Source organism: Aquarana catesbeiana, linkage group LG04 (assembly GCF_042186555.1).
Source record: "Aquarana catesbeiana isolate 2022-GZ linkage group LG04, ASM4218655v1, whole genome shotgun sequence".
NCBI lineage: Eukaryota > Metazoa > Chordata > Amphibia > Anura > Ranidae > Aquarana > Aquarana catesbeiana.
In genome coordinates, this window is record NC_133327.1 from 35805879 (window position 1) to 35822476 (window position 16598).

Below are 16598 nucleotides of genomic sequence, written 5' to 3' on the forward strand. Positions count from 1 at the left end.
AGCTGCTCATACAAAGACTCCAGCAAAGACTTTTTTCTTATTTAATTTTCTTTAGATTTACCTTCAACTATGTTGTGCAAGGGCCTGCCTGATTGCATACAAATTGAAAGTGTTTTATTTTTGTTAAATTTTAGGCTCAGTTCACATATATGCGGTGCGCGAATCCTGTGCGTTTCCCGCACCGCATTGAAATCACATGGCATTCATGCAAACCTTAGGGTGTGTCCATGTTAAGTTAACAACACCCCAAAACGGTTTGCAAAACACAGTGCGATTGACAGAATCGGGTCGCATGGATGTGAACCCCTATGCGATCCGATCCCAGTTCAGGAAGAAAGGTTCCTGCACCATTTTGTGTGCGGATTTGGTTCAATTTGAGCCATACAAATGAATGGCTCAAATCGCATCACACAGACATTGCATGTGATTTGAATAGGAATGTGGCGCGATTCCTGTGTGAATCACATGCGGTGTCTGGCACTGCATATATGTGAATCCAGCCTTAAAGGAAAATTGTATAATGTATAGCCAGCCTTATTGTTAAATGTTTTGGTATTTGTATATGATTTTCTAACGATGAATAAAAAATATTCTGTTAGGGCCACATCAAATTCAGTCCAGTGCATTTTTTTCTGCATCAAAAACGCATGGAAAGTAGGTTATATTGTTTTTAATGGCATAGTTCACACCAGTGCTTGCAGTTCCAGTGCGTTCCAGTTCCAGGAAAAAAAAGTAGAACATACTGCTTTGTTCTTGCACTGGACTTTACTGGAACGCTGTAAAACACATCAAAAACGCACCAAAATGCACCTAAACGCATCAAAAAGCACTGGAACACACATATCCTTATTTAAGATTAAAGCTGACCTTCAGTCCTTTTTTTCAACTTTCCAGCTATTAAATCTTCAGCCCTTGTTGTTGTTTTAACTTTGGATAGTAAAACATTTTTTTTTCTGCCAGTAAATCCCTTATACAGCCCACTTCCTGTTTCTTGTCTGGTCCTTAGCCTAGGCTTATGACATCATGCACAGCTCTCTCTCTCATTCTCATGAGACTTTGTCAGGAAGGGAGGGGGGATGAGTCATAGGAGGGCCAATGAGAGCTGCAGAGCCGGAGGTGTGCCTCTGTGTGTCTGTGTAAATTCAGGAAATGAACAGGCAGCAGCTTCAGCTGCCCACAGATAAAATGGTTGCAGCCAGTCTCAGTGGAGGGAGATTTCCGCAGCATATTTGGCAAGTACAAAATCACATTATATATAAAATCTGCAAAGTGGTTGGAGGGAAGCTTCAGAATGGCAAAGGTGTTTTTATTACAAATTATGTGAGCAGACTGCAGTTCCTCTTTAGGAAAAAAAAGAGGGGGAAATGCACCGGGGCGCATCAAAAAACGTGCATGCAAAAAAAGCATCTGGAACGCATCTGAACTGCGTTTCTATGGTGTGAACTGGCCCTTAAAAAAAAAAAAAAAAAAAGTAGAACCCCAGCTAAAACTGTGGGGTTGTACTTGCACTCTGCAAGAGAAGTTGCTCCACAGCTTAGTAAATGAGAAGATGCTCTGCTGACCTCCATCATCCAATCACATGCAAGCAAAAATGCTGTTTTTTTTTTTTTTCTTCCCTTTGCTTGTTATTGGGTATTCTTTGCAAAGTGAAGCTTTACCTCATTTACTATGTCCTGGAGTAATTGCACATGCAACTGCCCTTTGCAAAGTGCACAGTATATTTTCCTTTAGTAAACCAACCCCTATGGAGTTGATTTACTAAAGGCAAAGATATTGTGCACTTTGCAAAGGGCAGTTGCACTCTGTAAGTGCAGTTGCTCCAGAGCTTAGTAAATGAGCAGAAACTCTGTTGACTTCCATCATCCAATCACGTGCAGGCAAAAAAAGGTGTGTTTTTTTTTTTGTTTTTTTTTTATTTATCTTGTATGTGATTGGGTATTCTTTGCAAAGTTAAGCTTTATCTCATTTACTAAGCTCCGGAGCAACTGCCCTTTGCACAGTGCACAGTCTCTTTGCCTTTAGTAAACCAACCCCTATATGTCTTTCTTAGTTTTAGATGGAGTAGGGATGGATTAGACCCTCTGTCAGGTTTTTAGTGCTGTATGTCCCCCGGGGGAGAGAGATTCGTCCTTGCTTGTTTACATCTCTATAGAGATTGTCTGGGAGTCCCGGGACTTTCTGCTGTTCTTATTGCAATCAACTTGTTATCGCGCTGAATCTGCCGTATGTCGGGCTGCCAAGTCCTCGGCTCACTTTTGTCCTAGAAGGTTCTGTCCTCAAGAGCCTCGCTACTTCCTCAACCTTGTTAGCGAGAAAGAGAGAGAGAGAGGAGGAGAGAGACACGGAAGTGACTTTGTTTGACTCTATAAGTGAACTTGTCTCCTCTTAAAGGGACAGCACATGTCCCAAGTCTTCGTAAGACGTTCTACTGTTGCGGTACGGCCTGGTGGTGGAGAGAAGAGAGAGGGACTCCATCGCTGAGACCTTTAAATATGGATGCTGCTTAATGAATCTTCCAGAACGATCGTTTTTCCAGAGTAAGTTGATTCGTGGGACAGGAGAGCTATGTATGAAGCTGGCAGGGGAACGATCACATGGATCTATTTTTAGTTATTTCACTGAAAGCAATACCGCCAATGCTTCTTAGTAATAGACGCCTCGCTGGGTTTAAAGCGGCTCTGATCATTCATTCAGAACTGGGTATTGTAAAGAAAATGTAAACCTTCGTCTTTTATTGTGTAAATATTTGGCCTGTACATGAGGCATGTATGGGAACATAGATTTATTTACAGTGTATATATATATATATATATATATATATATAATTACAGAAAGAGTTACAGATGCATGAAGGATTCTACGTAAGCTGTGTGCCGCATGGTGCCATCTTTGCTGCTGGTGCTAATGATTCATTTAATTATGCAAATGTGTTCAGTATGAAATGTTATCACTGCGTGTTTAATATTCAGTGTTTTTTGTTTTTTCTATATGCTCGGGGGGGGGGTCGCGGTTTTTACATACGCCGTTTTGTAGATCTGTACGGAGATTGGGGTTGATTTACTAAAACTGGAGAGTGCAGAGTCTGGTGCAGCTGGTCCATGGTAGCCAATCAGCTTCTAACTTGAACTTGTTCAATTTAGCTTTGCCAATAAAACCTGGAAGCTGATTGGTTTCTAGGCAGAGCTGCACCAGATTTTGAACTCTCCAGTTTTAGTAGATCAATCCCATTGTGCTTCACTGTTCCTCACTATCAGAGCAAGTCTGTTGCCAGAACTCTGTCAAACAGCGCAATGGGGTTGATTTACTAAAGGCAACTAGACTGTGCACTTTGCAAAGTGCAGTTACACTCTGCAAGTGCAATTGCTCCAGAGCTTAGTAAATGAGGTAAAGCTTCACTTTGCAAAGAATACCCAATCACATGCAAGGGAAGTAAAAAAACAAAACAAAAAAAAAACAGCATTTTTGCTTGCACATGATTGGATGGTGAAAGTCAACAGAGCTTCTGCTCATTTACTAAGCTCTGGAGCAGCCATTCCACCACATCCCAAAGGTGCTCTATTGAGATATGTTGGCTTGTGGAGGCCATTGGAGTACAGTGACCTCATTGTCATTTTGAAGAAACCAGTGGTGAGATGATTGGAGCTTTGTGACATGGTGCATTATCCTGCTGGAAGGAGCCATCAGAAGATGGGGACACTGTAGTCATAAAGGGATGGACATGGTCAGTAACAATACTCAGGTAGGCCGTGGTGCTTTAAACCATGCTCAATTTGGACAAAAAAATTCTGAAAAATAATCCTTTCCACTCATATACAAGTGTCCATCTATATCTCGTCTTCCACCAACAAGCGCTTTTTACTGTTTTATCTTGTAAGTGTATTCTATTGGGGGTTTTATTAAATAGTTGAATGGGAAAGCACTATGGATCTGCCTCTTTAGTTCCTATGGTCCGGTTGTTGAACTTGAACACAAGGGTGAGAGATAACCGAGACTCAAGATGAAAGAAAGCAGTTCTCCCCAGGAGCAGAGTGATTTTTGATGACGGGCCTGATTTTTTTCTATTTTGAGGTGAGCAGGTTTTTCACCTGGTTTTGGGAGCCCATGCAACACAAGAGGAAGGATCTATCACTGAACACTGTTTGTGGAAGACAAGATCTAGATGGACGCCTGTATAAGAGTGGAAAGGATTATTTTTCAGAATTTTTCACAATTGGAGAGAGTGACACTAGAATTTATTAATATATATATATATATATATATATATATATTTGTTGCGCTGCACTATGAAGGTATAAAATAAAATAAAAACGTGATTCCTCAGACCAGGTCACCTTCTTCCATTGCTCCATGGTCCAGTTCTGATGCTCACATTCCCATTGTAGGTACTTTTTGGCTGTGGACATTCTGGCCAAGCTGCAGCTACACAGTCCCCATACACAACAAACTTTCATTGTTCTACTTTCAACATATCAACTTCAGGGACAACATGTTTACTTGCTGTCTGATATATTCCACCGACTTTCAGATGCCACTGTAATGAGATAACCAACGTTATTCACTTTACCTGTCAGTAGGCATAAAGTTATGTCTGATCGGTGTGTATAGAACACTATGTAGAAATGAGAAGTTCTGTGAAATGGTAATAACTCACACTACACACACGTCATACTTTCCCTTTAGACTCCTTTCACACTGAAGCTGGCCATACACCTATAGATTATCTGCAGATTTTCTATGGTTAGATGGAAAAAGTGCAACAGATTTCTCCATGTTCGCTAAACTGTGTGGATGGAGGAATCTCCCACTTTTTCTATCTAACCATAGAAAATCTGCAGATAATCTATACGTGTATGGCCAGCTTGACAGCGCCCGCCATTAGCGCTAAAGCGCCGCTCATTTTAGCGGCGCTTTAGCGCTGTTTTGGCTGCGCTTTTGGGCCGCTAGCTGGGCGGTTTTAACCCCTCAAAAAAAGATTAAAAACTCCAGTTTTATGGCACTTTCAAAGCGCTTTTAAGGTGCTTTGGAAGCACTGCCTATTCATTGCAATGGGCTGGATGCTTTGAGAGCGATAAATACAGCGCTCCCAATCCGCCCCAAAGATGCTGCTTGCAGGACTTTTTGGAACGTCCCGCAAGCGCACCGCACAAGTGTGAAATGTCGCACTGCAGTAAATGAGAGGCGGATTTCAGGCGTTTACCAGAGACTATTTCCAGCACTGAAGCGACTGAAAACCGCCCCAGTGTGAAAGGGGTCTTCATAAGAAGAATATGATTGGTCGGTGCTGAGCCGCCAACAATAACATTCTGTCATTCTTGGTTTACGCTTCTCCTTGTATATAATGTGCTCCGTAGCAGCTGCTGGCTTCAATCTAAACAATCCTGATTATTTGAAATATTTTCCCAGGGCGGGAGTCATGTGTTGTGTATTTAAGAGAGGGAGCAAGGAAAGGGTTAACTGTAATGCTAGTGTTGCAGCAGATGACTGATTTGCTGCAGCGTTTCTGGATTTAAAGGGACCCTGGCCTAAAAAAAATGTCATCGCTGTTTGTGAAAACTGGCCAGCATATTGTGTAGTTAGTGGCAGTGTAGGTCAGCAGAGGAATGCACTAATACATGCATACTTACGCAGGTTTATTTCTCTAGACAACCATGGCTGCTAAAGACAGCTTTAAAACTATTTTCTGTAAATTTTATTTTCTCTATCATTTTCAAGATTATGAAAATGGATTTGTTGTTATTAAGGGCTTGTTCATACTATCCTGCACAGACCAGTGCGTCCTCGGGGGGGGGGGTCCTCTATTTTGGGGTTGCATTAGTAAATAGGATGTGCTCAACTTTTTGTATTTTTTTAGGGGACGATTACCCCGTATTAACCATTTTAAAGAATTTATAGTAAATAGTATTTTTTAATATACGTACATATGTCTTTCTGAATGAAGGTCTCAACATCTCTCAAAGTAACGTTTTCTCCACAGCGTCTTTAGGCTCCTTTCACACGGGCGCCTCTGTTTGGTGGACTCTGCTTGCTCAGCGGGGGTTTGCCCCGCTGATCTCCGCCTACCGCACAGAGTGGAGACGGACCCAGTCCTCTATGGGGAAATCGGGTGAAAACAGACCCCCCTATCTGTTTTCATCCAATTCGATAGGAACTGGAAAATAGGACCACCATCCGTCTGGATTTTGTGGACAGGATTGGATCGGATAGCAGCGGATGTCAACGGACATTTTACCGCTGACATCTGCCACTCCATAGGGGCGAATGGAGGGTCCAGTCAGGTCCGCCTGAAAAACTGACAGGTGGAACTGATTGGGCAGCCCATGTGAAAAGACCCTTAGGGCTCATTTACACTTGCTTCGGCTTCAACACACGTTAATGGCTAGTTTACACTTGCTTCAAAACAAGGCTTGGGACAGGCTTTGTTAAAGCTCTCTGAATGCTAGTCAAAACCTCTGTCACTAAATAAAATGGTTAGCTTACAGTCCTGTTTACACCTTGCTTTTGCTTTGCTTCAAAAGCTATATATACCCCATGTTGCTTTAGTGATGCTTCAAAGCATCTTCAAAGCCTCCATAGAAGTCTATGGCAAAGCTCGCTTGAAGGCCACCAATGCCTCCCCGAAGCCCCACGAGCCTCACCAAAGCCCCACCAAAGGCTCATCGAAGCCCTTTGGAAGCTCCACCAAATCCTCATTGAACCCCCACCGAAGCCTCATCGAAGCACTAAACAAAAGCAAGGTGTAAACAGGACTGCAAGCTAACCATTTTATTTAGTGAGAGAGCTTTAACAAAGCCCGCCCAAGCCATGTTTTAAAGCAAGTGTAAACTAGCCCTCAAAGCATCTTCAGAGCTCCCATAGAAGTCTATGGCAAAGCTCGCTTGAAGCCCCACCTAAGACCCATGAAGCCTCATTGAATCCCCATGAAGCCTCACCAAAGCCTCATCGAAGCCCACCAAAGGCTCATCGAAGCCCCATTGAAGCTCCACCAAAGCATCATCAAAGCCCCACTGAAGTCTCATCGAAGCCCCATGAAGCCTCACCAAAGCCTCACTGAAGCTCCACCAAAGCCTCATTGAAGCTCCACCAAAGCCTCATCGAAGCTCCACCAAAGCCTCATCGAAGGCCCACCAAAGACTCATTAAAGCCCCATGAAGCCTCGTCAAAGCTCCACCAAAGGCTCATCGAAGCCCCATTGAAGCTCCACCAAATCCTCATTGAACCCCCACCGAAGCCTCTTCGAAGCCCCATGAAGCCTCACCAAAGCCTCATCAAAGCCCCACCAAAGGCTCATCAAAGCCCCATTGAAGCTCCACCAAAGCCCTTATCGAAGCTCCACCAAAGCCCTTATCGAAGCCCCATGAAGCCTCACCAAAGCCCTTATCGAAGCCCCATGAAGCCTCACCAAAGCCCCATTGAAGCCCCATCAAAGCCTCATCGAAGCACTAAGCAAAAGCAAGTGTAAACAGGACTGTAAGCTAACCATTTTATTTAGTGACAGGAGCTTTGACTGGTGTTCAGAGAACTTTAACAAAGCGTGCCCGAAGCCTTGTTTTGAATCAAGTGTATTAATGTTCTTTTTGGGAAGTGGTGTTGATTTTTCAACTAAACTAATTTCTTGGAGAGGACTGATACATTGTATCTTTCTCTTTCCTTGCAGAGATAAAAAATAAAATAAGTATAATAATAAACAATAAAGAAAAAATACTTAGATCAGACTTTTTTAACCAGGGTACCGTGAGGTTTCTACAGGGGTGCCTAAAAATTTATCAAAAATTGTATACAGGCCAGCAGGTGGATCAAGCCTGCCTTTTTGTCACACGGAGCCACGGGTTTTCATTATGCACCATTACAACTTTCTAGACACTGGCATCCTAACAATGATGTCATCAGTTAATAAGAAGGATGTCTATCGCCTCCAAAGCATCCTTGTTTGACCCTCCTCTGCCCCTCTCCCTCAGCACTGGGGTGACATTAGCTGACTGATGGAGAGAAATTGAGGGAGAAGAGAAACCTTGGAATACTAGTCAGTACCAGTGTGCAAAAGTGTATTTGCTTTGGAATAAAAAAATCACCTCTAACATTGGATGTCCTACGTGTGGATATTGCTGCTGTAAAGCGATTGGAATCGTTTTTACATTTTAGAACGGGGTGCCTTGAGATTGTCTATGATTTTAAAGGGTGCCTTCAGATTGTCTATGATTTTAAAGGGTGCCTTGACTGAAAAAAGGTTGAGAAACACTGACCTAGATCAAGGTTTGATCTAGGTCAGTGCCATGGTTAGTGTTTGGGTCAAGTAAGGGTCAAAGGTTATGGTCATCATATTCTGGGCAGGATTTTTTTTTTTTCTTGGTATAAATGTCAGTGTGTGTCAGAGCTGCATGATTCTGGATGAAATAAGAATCACATTTTTTTACAACCCCTGAACATTAGGATGGCAATAAAATAAGACATAATACTCTTTGCTTCAATCAAATTTGAAGACATGTAATGAAAAGTAATGTAATGTGTAAAGAAATAAAAAAGAAAATACCATTAAGTTTTATAGTAGGGTCTTTTTTTTTAGTACTCGCCAATACCACTTACAGATACCTACCGCAACTTTTTTCTTTTACAAATGAAATACATTTTTTTTTTTTTTATTTTGCGCTTTTTTCAATGGGAAACGTACAGTATCTTACAAAAGTGTGTACACCCTCACATTTTTGTAAATATTTTATTATATCTTTTCATGTGACAACACTGAGGGGTTTTACTTCCTCTTTATTTCCCTGCAAAAGTAAAGCATAATGGGCTACTATGCATCGCATAGTAGCCCATTATGTGTCACTTACCTTAAAATGAAGCCTCCGCTATCCCCGCTGGCTGGAAGCGTCCATCTTCACCCTTCTTCCATCCGGGGCCGCGGACTCCGGCTCTGTGACTGTCCAGAGTCGCGTGACGTCACTCCCGCGCGTGCAGGAGCCGCCAGTCATGGCATGATCCCTTTAGAAAGAGCACAATCGGCCACCAAATGTGGCAGCAGAGGGGGGAGGGGAGGAAGCAAATAAGCAGAGCTTCCCCCTTAGAGGGGGAGCTACACTTTAGGCAGCTGAGAACAGAGATTATGTGATCACTTATAAAAGAAATGGGGAAAAAAAGTGTTCATATTGTTTTTTTTTTTTTTTTTTATATCTATACACAAATGTTTTGCCTTTCATTTCCATTTTCTACTGAATGGGTTGTTTTACAAGGTGAGTGTTTACATATACTATAAGTGTCAGGGTATTGATTAAGCCATTTGCCCAATCTGACCATGTACAGTTGAACGGAGGCTTGAACTGATATTTGCAGGCCCCTCTGCAGGCTTGGCTGAACTTGACAAGAAATCTATTTAGCCAATGAGTGTTGTTTCCCCTGAGATAGACATCACCTACAGCTCTGCACTTTGCTCCTTCATTAATACAAAAACGTACGTGTTAAGGCCTCATGCACATGGGCATAAAAACTTTACTTTTTCAAGGTGTACAGCATATTTTTTTAATTCCCTTAACCACCATTCTATGTTGACCTATGTGTCCATGCACATCAGGCTTTCAGATCATTTTTTTAACTGCTTCAATAATGGGCACTTTTACCCCCTTCTTGCCCAGGCCAATTTTCAGCTTTCAACGCTGTCACACTTTGAATGACAATTGCACGGTCATGCCACGCTGTAACCAAATTAAATTTTTGGCATTTTTTTACACAAATAGAGCTTTCTTTTGGTGGTGGTATTTAATCACCACTGGGTTTTTTATTTTTTGCTAAAAAACAAAGACACTGATGAGGTGGCACCTATGGGCACTGATGAGGTAGCACTGAGGAGGCACTAATATGCCACTGATGGGCACTGATAGGTGGCACTGATGGCCACTAATAGGTGGCACTGTTCGGCACTGATAGGTGGCACTTATGGCCAATGATAGGTGGCATGGATAGGCGGCACTGAAAGGCAGCACTGACTGGCATCACTGGGCACAGATTGGCATCACTGATGGGCACAGATTGGTGTCACTGATGGGCACAGATTTGTGTCACTGATGGGCACAGATTGGTGTTGCTGATGGGCTCAGATTGGTGTCACTGATGGGCACAGATTGGCGTCACTGATGGGCACAGATTGGTGTCACTGATGGGCACAAATTGGTGTCACTGATGGGCACAAATTGGTGTCACTGCTGGGCACTGTTGGGGCTGCACTGTAATCAGGGCACTGATGATCAGTGCCCTGATTACCTGTATAGGTCTCCCCTGTAAGAAGATGCCACTGATCAGCTCTTCTCTCCTCACACTCTGTCAGTGTGAGGCGAGGAGAGCCGATTACTGACACTTCCTTGCTTACATGTGATTGGACACAGATAACATGAGTAAAGACCTGCGTCACAGCTTCGCTGTATGCCAAGACTGCGCGACAACATATGACGTTGTCCCAGAACAAGAGGGGATCCCGCCCGCCCTCATTTTACTATAAGGTGAATAGCTGCAATTTTTTTATGGGCATAAAAAAAAAAAGCGCACCAAAGCTGCGTTCGGAGAAGAGCTTATGAGCATAATTTACACGCATACGCATATAATAAATGTGCGCATATGTTTGTACATTTATTCCAGTGGCCAGAATGAGTTAATATTCTGGCCAGTAGAATAAGTTTACGTTCAAGGCCATATGTCTGTAAACGTGCAAAAACAAGCATTTTTTCCATTGATTTTTCTGCCAGCTCCTGGCAATAAGACCCAGCCTAGTTAGGAGTATTTTAATACGTGTGCATGAGGCCTTAAGGAACAAACGTTTATTAGAGAGGTCTAATGTATTTAGGCGGCTTTTGGTATTGTGACACTTGGGAGAGCTTGGGTTCATACTTTAACCACTTAACAATCGGCCCATAGCTGAATGACGGCTGCAGGGCGGTTGCTTAACTCTGGGAGGACGTCATATGACGTCCTCTCGGAATTCCCCTCTCGCGCGCCCCCTGGGGCGCGCACCCGAGCACATCCGTGATCGCCGGATCCTCCGGACCCGGCGCATCACGGATCCCGGTAAATGGCCGCTGATCGCGGCCGTTTACCATGTGATCGCGCCGTCAAATGACGGCGCGATCACATGTAAACAGACCGGCGTCATCGGACGCCGGTTCCTCTCCTCCCCTCCTGTGTGCCGATCGGTACACTGTGGAGGAGAGGGGGATGGATGGATGGCTGCGGCGCTGTGGGCTGGATGTGTAGTGCCCACAGCGCTGCACAGAGACATCCAGCCATCCATCCATCCATGCTCAGCCATCCCTTCTGCTGTGCAATACTCTGCAAAGCCCCCATAATACTCTGCAAAGCCCCACATTACTCTGCAATACCCCCATAATACTCTGCAAAGCCCCACAGTACTCTGCAATACCCCCACAATACCCTGCAAAGCCCCGCATTACCCTGCCATACCCCGCCATACTCCGCCATACTCCGCCATACCCCGCCATACTCCGCCATACTCCGCCATACCCCGCAATACCCCGCCATACTCCGCAATACCCCGCCATACCCCGCCATACTCCGCAATACCCCGCCATACTCTGCAATACCCCGCCATACCCAGCCATACCCAGCCATGCTGAGCCATGCTCGGCTGTACTCGGCCCCTGTATGTGGCCAAGCTGTGGAAGTCTCACACATGTGGTATCGCCATACTCAGGAGGAGTAGGAGAATCTATTTTGGGGTGTCATTTTTGGTATGTACATGTAATGTGGTAGAAATATTGTATAAATGGACAACTTTGTGTTAAAAAAAAAAAAGTGTTTTAACCACTGCCCGCCGGCCGTCATACAACGTCCTTGACTTTGTGCGGGGATATCTGAATGATGGGTGCAGCTACAGGCATCATTCAGATATCAGCTTTTTCAGCCGGCGATTCCCTACACCATAAGAATGATCATAGCGGCTGTTCCACTGCTTGATCGTTCTTATGGAAGGCGAGAGGGGATGTCCCCCCCTCCCGCGCTTCTACCGACTCACAGCTACGATCGAAGCCAGGATCGTTTTTTTTTTTTTTTTTTTTTTTTTTTTTTTTAATTTCAGGCTTCCCAGCCTAGAGGTGAGATGTGGGGTCTTATTGACCCCATATCTCACTGTAAAGAGGACCTGTCATGCCATATTCCTATTACAAGGATGTTTACATTCCTTGTAATAGGAATAAGAGTGGTCAAAATTTTTTTTTTTTTTTTGGAAAAAAGCATCAAACTAAAATAAAGTAAAATGAACAAAATAATAAATAAATAAAAATTTTAAAGTGCCCCTGTCCCTGTGTGCTCCCATGCAGAAGCGAACGCATACGTAAGTCCCGCCCACATATGAAAACGGTGTTCAAACCACACATGTGAGATATCGCTGCGATCGGTAGAGCGAGAGCAATAATTTTGGTCCTAGACCTCCTCTGTAACTCAAAACATGTAACCAGTAAAAAATTTTTAAGGGTCGCCTATGGGGATTTTTGAATAGCAAAGTTTGGCGCCATTCCACAAGCGCGTGCAATTTTGAAGGGTGACATGTTGGGTATCTATTTACTCGGCGTAACTTCATCTTTCACATTATGCAAAAACATTGGGCTAACTTTACTGTTTTAGTTTTTGTAAAGCACAAAACAGTTTTTTTTCCAAAAAAAACGCGTTAAAAAAATTGCTGAGCAAATACCGTGCGAGATAAAAAGTTGCAACGACCGCCATTGTATTCTCTAGGGTCTTTGCTAAAAAAACATATATAATGTTTTGGGGTTCTATGTAATTTTCTAGCTAATAAATGATGATTTTTACATGTAGGAGAGAAATGTCAGAATTGGCCTGGGTGCTACGACCGCCTGAAGGTGCTCCCCTGCATGTTGGGCCTCTGTATGTGGCCACGCTGTGTAAAAGTCTCACACATGTGGTATCGCCGTACTCGGGAGTAATAGCAGAATGTGTTTTGGAGTGTAATCTGTGGTATGCATATGCGGTCTGTGAGAAATACCCTGCTAATATGACAATTTTGTGGAAAAAAAAAAAGTAAAAAAAAAACCTTGATTTTGCAAAGAATTGTGGGAAAAAATTACAACTTCAAAAAACTCACCATGCATCTTTCTAAATACCTTGGAATGTCTTCTTTCCAAAAAGGGGTCATTTGGGGGGTATTTGTACTTTTCTGGCATGTTAGGGTCTCAAGAAATTAGATAGGCCGTCAGTACTTCAGGTGTGATCAATTTTCAGATATTCGCACCATAGCTTTTGGACTCTATAACTTTCAAAAAGACCAAATAATATCCACCTATTTGGGTTATTTTTACCAAAGATATGTAGCGGTATAAATTTTGGCCAAAATATATGAAGAAAAATTACTAATTTGCAAAATATTATAACAGAAATGAAGAAAAATGTATTTTTTTACAGATTTTTCGGTCTTTTTTCTTTTACAGCGCAAAAAATAAAGAACCCAGCGGTGATTAAATACCACCAAAAGAAAGCTCTATTTGTGTGAAAAAAAGGACAAAAATTTCATAAAGATACAGTGTTGCATGACTGAGTAATTGTCATTCAAAATGTGAGAGCACCAAAAGCTGAAAATTGGTCTGGTTAGGAAGGGGGTTTAAGTGCCCAGTTGTCAAGTGGTTAAATTTACAAAGGTTTCCAGTGCCAAGATTTATAGACTTTTCTGTCTGTGTTTCTGTCTTTTTATTTTCTTTACCTATCACCTTCATGACAGGGGGGTGTAAATATGTTTTGCAGATCTGTGTGCATGTGTAAATAGCATTTGCAGGCCGGTGTGTTTATATACACGTGTGTAATGCTATTGAGTCAGAAAGCAGCATGGCCTTGGCGAGTGTTAAAAATTCACAGCGACTGGAATGGAGTTTGACTTGTCTCTTGCCCGCAGGATATGATTAACTAAGAAAGGGGCTGGGTGGTGTAAAAAGCGTGTAACCTAAGCTGGCCTCGGTTAGCCATTAAGCACCTCAATGGCATTCATTTTCCACAAGGCAAACAAACAATAACTTGCAGGGTGGGGAGAAAAATGTGACATGGGGGTCAGGACGTCCTCCATTTATGCTGGAGAATTTTTTTTTTTTTTATCACAAACTTTTAGTATTGTAAAGGCCGTGGTTTTGTCAGCTGAAAGTGTTGAAATTATTTATTGTCTCTACAAAGGCATTTTAGGGCTGGGCAGACCCCAGAAGCGAGCAAATAAAGGTCTGCAATTGATGGCGCCATTCTCGGCACTTATTGTTGTAGTCCGGGACAGTCTGTGTTCCTTGATGTCATTTAAGGCAACGTGACAGACATTTCTGTTAACCCAGTCTCCAACCTCCTTTGCTGCACTCCACCAATTCTCTGTCAGAGCCCTCGTAAAATACTCAGTACTTCTGGATATAGGTTGAATAAATTAGCTACTTCTATAATGCAGTGCTCGCCAGCCATGAGCGTTGTCACCTGAGAAGATGTGTATTGTACGATCGCTGGACTTATGAGTGCACAACAATCATTGGTCCAAAATATAAACCTTTGTGGGGGGCAACTTTCCATCAACTGGGGTATCACAAAGGGACCCTGGAAAAATCTATATACAGTTGTGTTATATCCTGGCAGAATTTATGATTTCTTAGCCGTTTTTCAGAGAATATGAATGATAACACAAAAACATTTCTTTCACTCATGGTTCGTGTTTGGCTAAAGCCATTTATTATAAATCAACTGTGTTTACTCTTTTTAAATCATAATGACAACAGAAACTACCCAAATGACCCTGATCAAAAGTTTACATACCCAGGTGATTTTGGCCTGATAACATACACACAAGCTGACACAAAGGGGTTTAAATGGCTTTTAAAGGTAACCATCCTCACCTGTGACCTGTTTGCTTGTAATTAGTGTGTGTGTGTGTGTGTGTGTGTGTATAAAAGGTCAATGCGTTTCTGGACTCCTGACAGACCCTTGCATCTTTCATCTAGTGCTGCACTGACGTTTCTGAATTCTGAGTCATGGTGAAAGCAAAAGAATTGTCAAAGGATCTGCGGGAAAAGGTAGTTGAACTGTATAAAACAGGAAAGAGATATAAAAAGATATCCAAGGAATTGAGAATGCCAATCAGCAGCGTTCAAACTCTAAACAAGAAGTGGAAAATGAGGGGTTCTGTTGAAACCAAACCACGGTCAGGTAGACCAACTAAAATTTTAGCCACAACTGCCAGGAAAATTGTTCGGGATGCAAAGAAAAACCCACAAATAACTTCAGGTGAAATACAGGACTCTCTGAAAACATGTGGTGTGGCTGTTTCAAGATGCACATTAAGGAGGCACTTGAAGAAAGATGGGATGCATGGTCGAGTCACCAGAAGAAAACCATTACTACGCAAATGCCACAAAGTATCCCTCTTAGAATACGCCAAACAGCACAGAGACAAACCTCAAACCTTCTGGCACAAAGTCATTTGGAGTAATGAGACCAAAATTGAGCTTTTTGGCCACAACCATAAACACTACATTTGGAGAGGAGTTAACAGGGCCTATGATCAAAGAAACACCATTCCTACTGTGAAACATGGAGGTGGATCGCTTATGTGTTGGGGATGTGTGAGCTACAAAGGCACAGGAAATTTGGTCAAAATTGATGGCAAGATGAATGCAGTATGTTATCAACAAATACTGGAGGAACATTTGCATTCATCAGCCAGGAAGCTGCGCACGTACTTGGACATTCCAACATGACAATGATCCAAAACACAAGGCCAAGTCGATCAGTCATTGGCTTCAGCAGAATAAAATAAGGGTTCTGGAGTGGCCATCTCAGTCTACTGACCTCAATATCATTGAGCTACTCTGGAGAGATCTCAAATGTGCAGTTAATGCAAGACAGCCCAAGAATTTCCAGGAACCGGAGGCTTTTTGCCAAGAGGAATGGGCAGCTTTACCATCTGAGAAGATAAAGAGCTTCATCCACAAATACCACAAAAGACTTCAAGCTGTCTTTGATGGTAAAGGAGGCAATACACGGTATTAAGTACTGGGGTATATAAACTTTTGACCAGGGTCATTTGGGTAGTTTCTTTTGTGATTATGATTTAAAAAGAGTAAACACAGTTGATTGATAATACAGTAAATGGCTTCAGCCAAACACTAACCATGAGTGAAAGAAATGTTTTTGTGTTATTCATATTCTCTGAAAAATGGCCAAGAAATCGTAAATTCTGCCAGGGTATGTAAACTTATAAGCACAACTGTAGCAGCCTTTCTTAACCTTTAGGAACCCTAAAATAAATTTCAGGTCTCTAGGGAACCTTTATTAAAACCAATTCATCAGGGATCAATGGGAAAAATACCATATACATTGGTGGTCAATAGAAATTAAAACCCCTACAGTGATGGTCCGAATGCCACCCTTACAGACAGCTAAAAAGATAGATGGTATTATCTAGTGCTACAAAGTGACATTGGCCCTGGAACTATGCAAGAACGATTAAACAGAAGGCCAGTCAGCTCCAGCTCCAGGGACCCTTTGCAATCTGTGGTGGGATCCTTTCACGGAACCCTAATTGAGAATGATTGCTGTAGAGCACATATGACAAACACAAGGCCATG

The 16598-nt window shown here is 42.6% G+C and overlaps 1 protein-coding gene across 4 annotated transcripts in view; it reads left to right on the plus strand.

Annotated features, from left to right (window-relative positions):
• Positions 1–16598, plus strand: part of LOC141139158 (DNA (cytosine-5)-methyltransferase 3A) — a 390588-nt gene that overhangs the window by 38924 nt on the left and 335066 nt on the right. Inside the window, exon 1 of one of the 4 annotated variants that reach the window (XM_073625033.1) lies at positions 2328–2537. The exons of the other annotated variants lie outside the window; for them this stretch is intronic. The gene's annotated coding sequence lies outside the window, so the exon portion shown is untranslated. Of the gene's footprint in view, positions 1–2327; positions 2538–16598 lie in introns of those variants that run through there. 4 annotated transcript variants of the gene reach the window in all.